Genomic DNA, 9912 nt, shown 5'->3' on the forward strand with positions numbered 1-9912 from the left:
ATAAAAGAAGAAAGGAAAAGAACAAGGAACAAGATGAAGAAAAGAGAAAAAAGAAAAGATAGAGAGGAAATATATAGAAGAAACAAACATTAGAATGATATAAGAATAAAAATTCTGGAAGTGAAGAAAGATTTCTGTATGACTAGACAGATATGTTTAAGGACAGAAAAGATAAATGCAAAGCTAGAAATTTAGACAAGATCTCCACCTCTGTTGCCTTCCTCATCTCCTCTCCCACCCAGATGTCTATTTCTCCTTCTGATTGAAATTCTAGCATCTTCCCTTGGGCTTTCCTTCTTACTTAGTTTCTGTGGCCTGTGGATTGAAGCATATTTATTCTGTACTATATACATCTAACATCTACTTATGAATGAGTACATATCATGTGTGTCTTTCTAGGTCTGGTTTACTTAACATTGGATGATATTTTCTAGTTCCATCCATGTGCCTGAAAATTTCATGATATTCTGTTTTGATTAGGTGAGGACCATAAAGTCTGCTTAACCACCTTACAGTCAGCATGCTTCCCAGGAGTTCCAGAGTAACCAGGGACACAGGTTAGAATCTCTCCCAAATACCCATACCTGCTGGAACACTCACAAAGCCCTGCTGATTTGGGACTTACCCATATTCCTGAGCTCCACCTTCCTTCCAGTCGGCTTCTCCTCCCAGGACAGATCAATGGCCCATGACCCTCACACATCTTACATTCTGTCTGCCTGTCCACAGTAACCAGAGATACAGTCTTTCTACTGGATCTATATAAGCAGTATCCAGCATTTTGCTGTATACAAGAAACAAACCTTAGTAACAGAAAGTTAGTTAAAGACAGAAACTAACTCAGAATAAAAGGCTGGAAAAAAGTTTTCCAACCAAATGGTCCCAAGAAACAAACTGTAGTTGCCATTCTAATGTCTGATAAAATAGACTTTCAACCAAAAGTTATCAAACAAGATGAGGAAAGTCACTTTCATATTTGTTGAAGGGAAAGTCATTCAAGAAGAAGGCTCAATTCTCAACATCTGTGCCCCAGTGCAAGGGTACCCACATTTGTAAAACAAGATTTAATTAAGCTCAAACTACACATTGAACCTCACACATTAAGAGTGGGAGACTTCACCAACTCACTCTCACTAACGAACTGGTCAATGAAACAGAAACTAAACAGAGACACACTGAAACTAATAGAGGTCATGAACCAAATGAATTCAACCGATATCTACAGAATATTTCACCCCAAAACAAGAGAATACATTTTCTTCCCAATACCTTATTGAACCTTCTCTAAAGTTGACCATATAATTGGTCACAAACAAGCCTCAACAGACACAAGACTGAAAAAATAAAGAAAAATAAATCCCAGGGACAGATTGTTTTAGTGCAAAATTCTACCAGACCTTCAAAGAAGAACTAATATCAACACTCTTCAAACAATTACACATAATGCCAACACTGCTCAAACAATCCACAAAATAGAAACAGAAGGAACACTAACTAATTAATTCTATGAAAACACAGTTACTCTGATACCTAAATCACACAAAGACCTACAAAGAAAGAGAACTTCAGGCCAATTTCATTTACTAATATCTATGCAAAAATACTTAATAAAATTCTTGCAAACCAAATCTAAGACAACATTGAAAGCATCGTTCACCACAATGAAGGCTTTATCCCAGGAATTCATGGATGAATCTAATAGAAGAGAAAGTGAGAAAGAGCTTCAGATTCATTACCATAGGGGGACATTTCCTTAACAGGACACTAATGGTTCAGGCCCTAAGATTGATAAATGGGACCTCACAAAACTGAAAAGCTTCTGTAAGGCAAAAGTCATCATCAATAGGACAAATCAGCTACCTACAGATTGGGAAAAATATCTTCACAAACCTTCCAACTGATAGAGGGCTACAATCCAAAATATATAAAATACTCTAGAAGTTAACCTCTAAAAACACAAATAACTCAATTCAAAAATCGATTACAGAACTAAACAGAGAATTCACATCAGAAGCATCTCGAATGGCTGAGAAGCAGTTATTTTTAAAATGTTCAAAATCCCTAGTCATCAGATACATGCAAATCAAAACCACCCTGAGTTTCAACCTCACACCAATCTGAGTGGCTCAGACCAAACACTCAAGTGACAGAAGATGCCGGCAAGGATCTGGAGAAAACTAAAAACTTCTCCATTGCAGGTGGGATTTCAAGCTGGCACAACAACCCTGGAAATGCCCAACTATAGGGAGAGGACACTCAAAGAATCCACCTCCAGTAGACTCAAGTACTTCAAATGGAGTGACGAGGTTACTAATCTACAGTCAAAATTTGTGACCCAGAATTATTCCTGTCTAAAATAACTTCAGGGACAAAAATAGATAAGAGACTGAAAGAAAGGAGGTCCAATGACCAGCCCAACTTGGAATCCATGTCATGGGGGATACAAAGTCCTAACACTATTACTGATGTGCTTATAGACGGGAGCCTGTCATGGCTATACTTTAACAGGCCCTATCAGCAGCTGATTGAGACAGACAAAACTTACACCTAACCATTGGACTGAAGTCAGGGACTTCTATGGTTCAATTCGGGGAAGGATTGAAGAAGCTGAAGGGGAGGGCATCCCCATAGCAAAGGCTAACAGTGTAAACTAATCTGGGTGCCAGGAAGCTCCCAGAAACTGAGCCACCAACCAGGCAGCATAGACAGGCTTGGATGAGGCCTCCTGGCATATATATAGCAGAGTACTGCCTGGTCTGTCCTCAGTGGGAGAAGAAGAGCTTAATACTTGAGAGACTTGAGGCCCCAGGGAAACGGCAGGGGAGGGGAGAGCATCCTCTCGGAGGCAAGTGGGAGGAGGAATGGGATCGGGAACTCTAGGGGAATGGAAGTGGGGTCAATGGCTGGGGTGTAAATAAATAAATATCCCTATGAATGAAAAACAATAGCTGAGGAGCATAACATTGTGTAAAAGTAGCACATTCTCTTTATCCATTCTTCAGTTGAGGAGCATCTGAGTTATTTCCAGTTTCTGGCTACTATATTCTTGTGGAATGGTGGATGGAGATTAGATACAGGGAGAGCAAGTTTGGGGGTGTGAGAGAGCTGGGAGACAGAGGGAAATTGTTGGGAAGGCATATCTGGGATATGCAGGAAACACAGGACTGGGGAAGTTTCTGGGAGGATATGGGGGTGGTCCTATATGAGAGTCCTTTTGCCTGCTTTCAGATCCCTTTCCCTAGCTGGGCTGCCTTAGCTGGAGAGAATGCATTCAGTCCTAATGATACTTTATGTGCTGCTCCCTTTCTCTGAGAAGAAGGGGTGGGGGGAGTGGAGGGAGCTGTGATCAGGATATAAAGAGAATAAATAAATTAATGGGAAAAAGAGAAAATTTAGAATACTTGGATGTGGAACCAATTATATACACTATTTAAGACATGGGGTTACTTAGAGGAAGCATCTTCAAACACTGAAATGGAGTCCAGAACCTAATGTAGAACTTCAGAGAGCCCAGCCCTATCCAAACTGTGTGTTATTCAGTCCAGGGAAATAGTTTACAGAAATGTGGAATAATACATTTGTCTTCTTAGTGTTATAGAAACCAAAGTAAATGAGTGTAGTCAGTAAATCAAAAGGTACTTTCAATTTTGTTTCATATTTACAAAGCTGTAAAAATACATATTTTTATAATTAACTGTTTGGATGTGACAGCAGGTATGTAAAACTGAAAGATTTAAAATTTAAGTTATTGACTTTAAATTTCTTTATAATATACACAGATGAGTTCATGATATTTCAAATTCACTTTTATGAAGAGGCCTCCAGTCAAACAGGTCAAAACAAGACTCAGTAAGACAAGGCATAAATTCTCATATCAAGGCTGGACAAGACCACCAGTAGGAAGAAGAGTTCTAAGAATAGGCAACAGAGTCAGAGACAGACAAGTTCACAATGATAGGGGTCTGACAAAACTACCAACATAAAAGCCATAACACTACAAGGTCCCCTTCAAATACTGGAGGTCAGGCCTCTATCCCCTCCTTCGAAAGTTTAGAATTGCCACAGCCCTTCTATACTTAGGGAAGGGAAATGATGTCAGGGGCAGCCCTGCTTACACACTGTAGGCCTAAAATCAGCCATAGGCCTAAAATCAGAAATAGGCCTGTCATACATGTATACAAACACCAAGTCTTGGGTCTCAGTGGAAAAACATTAAAACAAATGGCTATAAGCTAATGTAAACAGGCAGCTTTTGTGGAAATGTATAAGCCTGAGTAGTCATAGACCTTGTAAATAGGTAGCCTTGGCAGACAATACCAACTTAGATAAGGACAAGCGAGTCATAGGCAGAGTCATAGTGACTTGTCCCCTGAACCTTCACCCAGCCGATACCCGGTTCTGAAAATATCTGTATTCCCCCTGAACACCCACACTCCAGTGTCATTCCCTTCCCCACATCCTGCCTTTCTGTGTTTATACCCCTGTGTGAATTAATTGATTTGAGAAAAAATTAAAAAATATAAATAAAGCAAAAAAAAAAAAAGAATTAGAGGGAAAAAACAAAGCCATAACACATGTGTAGGGAACCTGGTGTAGACCTATGCGATCGACATACTTGTCCTTACAGTCTCAGTGAGCCTATGTTGGCCCTACTTGGTTGATTAAATGGGCCATCTTTCTCCTGGTATCCTCTTTCTTCTCTGACTCCTAATGTTTTCCCTTACCCCAATTCTATGATGTGATTCCTGATCCCCTAGGGAAGAGACAAGATGGAAACCTCCAATTTAGACTCTCTCTGTTCTCTCTCTCTCTCTCTCTCTCTCTCTCTCTCTCTCTCTCTCTCTCTCTCTCTCTCTCTCTCCCTCTCTCTCTCTCTCTCTCCCTCTCTCGCTGTGGTTGTCTGCACTTACTTCTATCTGCTACCTGAGTAGCAGTCTTCTCTAATGAAGACTGGATGAAGCACTAATCCAAAAGTAAACCAGAATATCATTAGTAATCAGTTCATTGATTTTTCTTTTCGAGTAATGTTTGGTTATACTCTAAGTCTCTATGCTATCCAGGCTCCAGTTCTTGGCATCCAGGGAGTTGTATGGTATGGGAATCCTCTTGTGGAGTAGATGTCAAGTTAAAGTAAACACTGTTAAGCCTCTCCCAAAAGTTCTGTTCCACATAGTATTGCCCCAGCACATCGGGTTGGCAGAACAGATTGCAGATAGAGGGTTTTGTGGCTGGGTTGATATGCAGGTTTCTCTTTCTGTAACCTGGAGAGTACCTTCTCTTAACAAAAAGATTTTTGATTAGAGGTAAAAGCTCCAAACCTGAACTATCTCTACACCTTTATGTTCAAAGAGCTTAATGAAAGTTGTCCTCAGCGGCGGCGCACTAATATCAGTTTTCAGAGAGCAAACTTCTGTCCCAACATAAGGCTGAGATGTTTAGGAATATCACAGGACTTCCTTAGTGAGGAAATCAACGGAATATAATTCAATCCCCCCACTGGAAGCTTTACATGGCTATAGAAGATGGCAAGTTCTGACTCAGCGTTATCCATTAAAAGAAATCCTCAATAGGGGGCACCCTCATAGAGTGTTAATAATTGCCTTCTACAATAATTGAGGCAGTCAAGAGAGTCAAGGAAAACCCCCAGTCCAGCTGCTGGGAAACCTACATAATGGTCAAGCCATATTTTTGTTTTTTATTATGTAGGGTTCTAGGCCTACTCCATGTATGACTTGGGCTGGTGGTTCAGTCTTTAGGAGTCCCCAAGTGCCCAGACTAGTTGACTCTGTTGGTCATCTTGTGGAGTCTTTATTCCCTCTGGGTCCCTTCATCCCTCCCCCAAATATTCCACAAGACTCCACACCTTCATCTAGTGTGTTTTGCTGTGGGTATCTACAGCTGTTTCCATCAGCTACTGAGTGGAGTCTCAGGGCAGGTTTCCTTGGTCTCTTTCGTTAGGCAGAACAGCGTATCTTGAATATTGTCAGGGAAGTGAGCTTGTCTGTGGAATGGGTCTCAACTTGGTCTAGTCATTGGTTATCCATTCCTTCAATCTCTGTTCCATCGTTTTTCCTGCATTACATTTAGGCAGGACATATTTTAGGTTAGAGATTTTTGTGGGTGGGTTGGTGCCCTTAACCTTCCACTGGAAGTCCTGCCTGGCTACAGGAGTTGGTTACTTTAGGGTACATATCTCCCACTGCTAAGAATCTCAGCTAGAGTCACCTTCATAGATTCCATAGAGCTTACTTCATACTAGATCTTTGGCAAGTCAAAGAGATACCCCCGTATGCCACAGATTTCCATTCATTCTCCCAGTACTCTCCCAGTAGATCTCTCTATACCTATCCCCCTTCCTATTCCCTCTCACAACATCCACCTCCAATGACTATTGTATTTCCCCTTTGAGTGAGATTCAACCATCTGCCTCTGGACCCTACTTGCTATTTAGGTTCCTTGGGTCTATGACTTTCAGTATGGGTTTTTAGTAGTTTAGATTGTTTAGTTGATCTAGATTTAAATTTGCTAGGTGTAACCTATCCAGAAAATTATCCATTTCATTTAGACATTCTAATTTTGTGGAGTGAAAGCTTTTAAAGAAAATTCTAATGATTTGTGGGGGTTTCCTCACTGTCTGTTGTTATGTACCTCTCTTCATTTCTGATTTAGTTAATGTGGATATGGTCTTTCTGCATTTTAATTGGTTGGCTAAGAGACTGGCTGTGTTGTTGGTTTCTCAAAGAACCAGCTCTTGGTTTCATTGATTTTTTTTATTATTCTCTTTGTTTCTAATTATAATTGCTTGATAACAGCCCTGAGTTTGAATATTTCCTGCCTTCTATTCCGCTAAGATATGCTTGTTTCTTTTTGTTCTAGCGCTATCAGGAATGCTGTTGAGTTGCTAGTATGAGATTTTTCCAATTTCTTTATGAAAGCATTTAGTGTTATCAATTTTCCTCTTAGCACTGCTTTCTTTGAGTCCTATAAGATTGGGAATATTGTGCCTTAATTTTCATTGAATTCTAGGAAGTCTTTAATTTCCTTCTTTGTTTTTCCCCTGACCTAGGGAACATGGAGTAGAGATTTGTTCTGTTTAAATGAGTGTGTAGGGTTTCTATTGTTTCTGTTCTTGTTGAAGTCCAGTATTAATCTATACTGCTCTGATTAGATCCAAGGGATTATTTCACTCTTCTTGTATCAGGTGAGGCTTGCTTTGTGACTGAGCATATGATCAATTTTGCAGAAGGTTTTAGGAAATGCTGAGAAGAAATCATATTCTTTTGTGTCTAGTTGAAATGTTCTATAGATATCTACTGGGTCCATTTGATTCACATTTCTTTGTTTACTTTCTGTTTAAGTGATCATTCAATTCATGAGATTGGGTTGTTGTAATCTCTCACTCTTCATATGTATAGTTCAATGTATGATGTTGTAGAGACAGCTGCCTACCCATACAGCTTCAGTAAGTCAGAAAGTTGGAGCATCAGTCTTCAGCCTTCTGGCCCAGGATCATCTGACAGACCTTTGAAAAATAGCTCAGTGGTTAAGAATTCTGGCTTCACTTCCAGAGGAACAGTGTTCAATTCCCAAGCACTCACATGGCAACTTACAACTGTCTGTAACTCCAGTTCTGGGGCATGTAACATCCTCACACAGACATATATGCAGGCAAAACACCAATGCATATAAAAATGTATTTTTTCCAGCCCTTTATTCTGAGATAATGTTTATGGTGATCTTTGTTTTTAAGATGTGTTAATGTATGTAGCAGAATGGTGAATTCTATTTACTCATGCACTCTGTCAGCTTTTGTCTTTTTATTGGGGAATTAAGTCCTTTATGTTGAGAGATATTAATGACCAGTGATTTTTTAATGTCTGTTCTTTTGATGTAGGTTGTGTGTGTGTGTGTGCGTGTGTTTCTTCTCTTTTACAGATGTGAAATTAATTATTTCTTGTGTTCTCTTGGGTAGACTTACCTTATTTGACCTTATTTGTGTTTGTATTGTTCTTCTAGTATCCTCTGTAGATATGGTTTAGTGGAAAGATATTATTTATATTTGTTTTTGTCATAGAACATTTTGTTTTCTCCATTTATGGTGATTGCATGTTTTCCTAGGTATCAAAGTCTGGGCTAACATTTGTGATATCTGAGGGCCTTCAAGGTCTTTCTGGTTTTTATTGTCCTTGTTGAGAACTCATATGTAATTTTTCTCTTTCTTCTATTCTTATATTAATCTGAGGTTTGTTGTTTTCATAGTACCCCAAACTCCCTGGATATTTCATGTTAGAAACTGTTTAGATTTATCATTTTTCTTGACTGATATCAGTTTCTTCTATTTTAAGTTCTAATCTTGAGATTCTCTTTTCCATTTCTTTCATTCTGTTGGTGACTCTTGTGTGCATAGTTCCTATTCTCTTTCCTAGGTTTGCCATCTCCATAATTGCTTTAGTGTTGTGTTTTCTTTATTGATTCTATTTCCATTTTCATATCTTGAACAGTCTTATTTATTTCATTTATCTGTTTGACTGTATTTTCCTGTGTTTCTTTAAGGAACTTACTCATTTCCTCTTTAAAGGCCATATCTCTCACTCAATAATTTTTCACAATTTATTATTTAAATGTTGAATAAAAATTTCAGATTAAGAGAATCTGATGTACTCAAGTTTGTACTCTTTCACGTTTCAGTAATCTACTGATTTTCTATAGACAGTTCTCCTTCTTGGAGTATCAGTTAGGTTGCACATACCAATTTAGATAAAGTGGGCATACACAAAAAGAACATGAGGAGAAGGAGAAAAAAAGAGAGGGCTAGGAGTGATGGGAGACACACACACTCATATCACTAGGAAAGGAAAAGCACATAATAAAGGTAATGATTTATCAGGAAACTAGATAAGCAGATAGACAATTATATCTTTAGTTGTTCTTTTGCTTTCAAAAATTAGAAAGGCTGAACTAATTTTCTAAAGAATCAACAGAAATTGATTGATATAGATAAAATTTTTCAACTACTTGTTATGATGAAACCAATTTTAATCTGTATCTGTTCCATAATTTTCACCTTCAAACTACGTCACTTCCATTTTCTTTCTCTTCCTCATGTCCTCCAAATTTACTTTTACCATGTCAAGCTGTCCTACCCCTTGGGTCCAAGGTTTGCTAAGTAATCTAGGCATGCTTTTGCCCAGACCTCTTATTCTGCCATTGGTAATTTGGCTGCATTTCACTTAGTCTTTAGATTTCAATACACATGAGAATACTCGGCCACATCCTGTGCCAACTTGCATAGAAAACTAAATCAGATCTTCCTGATACAGGTTCAGCAGCCTTCATAACATAGAATAGTTTATTTCAATTTTATTTTAACTATTTTATTTGATGTGTATATCCTCTCAAAAATGTAATGTTTTAATTACTAATAATGTGACAGAAACTACTAATTTCATCTTCTGTTTCCATAGTTGAAACACACCCATTGAAAGGAATCACATATTTATTGTCACCAAATAATGGATTCTGATTTACCTGAATCCAAATTTGTTGAGGAATAATAAAGTAAGGTGGCTTTGCTCAACTGAAAAAAAAAGAAAAAAAAGAAAATGAAAATTTTTGATATATTTGAAAATGTATCCTATATACTTTCTTCAGGGCAAAATTGAAAATATGTGTGTTGATAACTTACATAAATATGTTTTTTGTATTGGGAATAGAAAATAAGTTCTAAATGTAATAGAGTGTTGTACCAGGATGAATAGACTAATATTGAGACCTATGTCACATTGACTTTGATTGTTTTTAACAAAACTATTAAAATTTAGTCACAGGGACAGTAGTAGAGGGAGAGAAACCCCAGGGAGTCTATGGGGGTTACTCTAGCTAAGACTCCTAGAAGTGGGAAGTAGCAACCTC

The sequence above is a fragment of the Grammomys surdaster genome, unplaced genomic scaffold (genome assembly GCF_004785775.1).
Source record: "Grammomys surdaster isolate TR1022 unplaced genomic scaffold, NIH_TR_1.0 65, whole genome shotgun sequence".
Taxonomy (NCBI): domain Eukaryota; kingdom Metazoa; phylum Chordata; class Mammalia; order Rodentia; family Muridae; genus Grammomys; species Grammomys surdaster.